Source organism: Penaeus vannamei, chromosome 7 (genome assembly GCF_042767895.1).
Source record: "Penaeus vannamei isolate JL-2024 chromosome 7, ASM4276789v1, whole genome shotgun sequence".
NCBI lineage: Eukaryota > Metazoa > Arthropoda > Malacostraca > Decapoda > Penaeidae > Penaeus > Penaeus vannamei.
The window spans coordinates 39,831,783-39,834,282 of NC_091555.1; positions in this window are offsets into that span (position 1 = coordinate 39,831,783).

Genomic DNA, 2,500 nt, shown 5'->3' on the forward strand with positions numbered 1-2,500 from the left:
TACCGTGACTATTACCACTATGTAGGTACCTTTAGAGTAACTGTTTCTTTCATTTATGTTCGTTTATTGTTTTTGTCTTGTTTTGTTTTGTTATTTATTCACGTGTTTGTTGTCTCTTTTCTCCTCTCTCCTCCTTCTGCTTCCTATTATCTTTACTTCTCTCCATCTCCTTCATTTATAACCCTCTCCTCTCTCCTTCTCCTTCGTATTCTCTTCCCTTGTCTCCATTTCCCTCATTTATCACCCCCTCCTCATTCCTTCTCCTTCTCCCTCATCTATCACCCCTCTCTCTCTCCTCCTCCTTCCCATTCCCTTCCCTTCTCTCTATCTCCCTCATTTACCACCCCCTCCTCTCTCCTCCTCCTCCTCCTCCTTCCTATTCCCTTCCCTTCTCTCCATCTCCCTCATTAATCACCCCTTCCTCTCTCCTCCTTCTTCCCATTCCCTTCCCTTCTCTCCATCTCCCTCATTCATCACCCCCTCCTCTCTCTCTCCTCTTCGCTCTCCCTCAGACAGAGCAAAGCGAACCGCTCCCTTTTCAGTGGCCAATAAAAAGCAGAATTATGTATCATTCGGAATCAATAATCCTGGAGGCCCTTCGCGTCGCGGCAGCTTCCTTCTCCTTCTCCTTCTCTTCCTTTCTTCTTCTTTTTTTCTGTATTTCGTCTTCTCTTTTTTTCGTCTTCTTCTCGTTTTTTCTCTTTTTCTTTTTTCTTGTTCTCATTTTTACTTTTTTTTTTTTTTTTTGCTTCTTCCCCTTTTTTTTCTTTTCTTTTCGTTTTCTCCTTCTTCTTTTTTACTTCTTTTCGTCTTCTCCTTCTCCTTTCTCTTTCTTTTTTCTACATCTTCTTCTTCGCCTTTTTCTTTTCCTCCATCTCCTTCTTCTTCTCCTTTCTCTTTCTTTTCCTCCTTTTTTTCCCGTGTCCTTTGGTCCTTACGCTTTTCTCCTCTCTCTTCCTTTCTCTTCCCTTTCTTTCTTTTTGTCCCTTCTTTTTTCTCTTCTCTCCCTGTTCTCCTTTTCCCTGTCTTCTTTCTCTTTCTTTCCTCCTTCCTCTTCTCTCTTCCCCTTTCGGTTTTCCATGTCCTCTCTTCCCTATTCCCCTTCCACTTCCCTCTTCCCGTCTTCCCCTCTTCTCCTTCTCCTTTACTTTTTTTTATCCTCCTCTTTCACCTCTTTATCCTTTTGCCCTCTTCGTCTTCTTCTTCTCTATCTCATTTTATTCATATTTCACGCTCTTCTTCCCCATTTCTTTTCTCTTCACTCTTTCCCCTTCCATTTCCCCTCTCCTTATATTTCCTCCTTCTTCTCTTCCTCCCTCCGTTCCCTCTTTTTAGCTCTTTCTACTTCTTATTCCTCCTCGCCTTTTCCTCACCCTCTTCACTCCCCTCGATTCATTCAATTTTCACTTCCCTCACTTCCCTCGCCCTTAACCCTTCACTCTCCTCATTTTCCTCAACCCTCTCTTCTCTTCATTCACTCCCTCTCTCCCCTCAGTCATCGCCCCTTTGCCTCTTCATCCACTTTCCTTTCCTCACTCTCCTCGAATTTTGGCTCCTCACTCCCCTCACTCTTTACCTCCTCAACCCCCCATCCTCCTTACTCCCCTCACTCTTTACCTCCTTATTCTCCCCATCTTTTGCCTCCTCATTCTCCTCATCCTTTGCCTCCTTATCCCCCCATCCTCCTCACTCCCCTCATCCTTGCCTCCTCACTTACCTCACCCTTTCCCTCCCTACACCTCTTACTCCCCTCACCTTTTGCCCCCTCATTTCCCTCACCCTTTGCCACCTCACTCCCCTCACTCTCCTCACTCTCCTCACTACGCCGACGTTCGCCATCAAGCAAGATATATGATGGAAATTATACGTCTCCGGAGATGCTTGGATGACGGTGAGGAGAAAGAGGAGGAAGAAGAGGAAGAGGAGGAGGAAGAGGAAGAGGAGGATGAAGAGGAAGAGGAAAAGGAAGAAGAGGATGAGGGGAAGGATGAAGGAAAATGTTTTTAAAAGTAAAAAAAAAAAAGTAAAAAGGTCGATGAAGAGGGAAGGGGAAAAGAGTATTTGTAAAAGAATAATAATATTTGCATGAAATTGTACATAGACGATAAAATATAATAAAATCAAGAGATAAAAAAAAGTAAAAACAAAAAATAAACCCCCCCCCAAAAAACAGAAAAATAACGAAAAGGAAGAGGGGAAGAAACGAAGGAAAGACGAAAGAAAAAAGAAATAAAACAAAAGGAATTCTTCATTTGGGAAAGTGGGGAAAACTCTACGCATTGTCGCGCCCTGATTCAATTACCAGCCAGACCGAGGAATGAAAGACAGACAGACGGAATGGGAGAGAGAGAAGGGGGAGGGAGAGAAGGGGGGAGAGAGAGAGAGAGAGAGAAGGGGAAAGAAGGGGAGAGAAGGGGAGAGAAGGGGAGAAGGAGAGAAGGGAGAGAGAGAAGAGAGAGAGGAGGGGGAGAGAGGGAGAGAGAGAGAGAGAGAGAGAGAG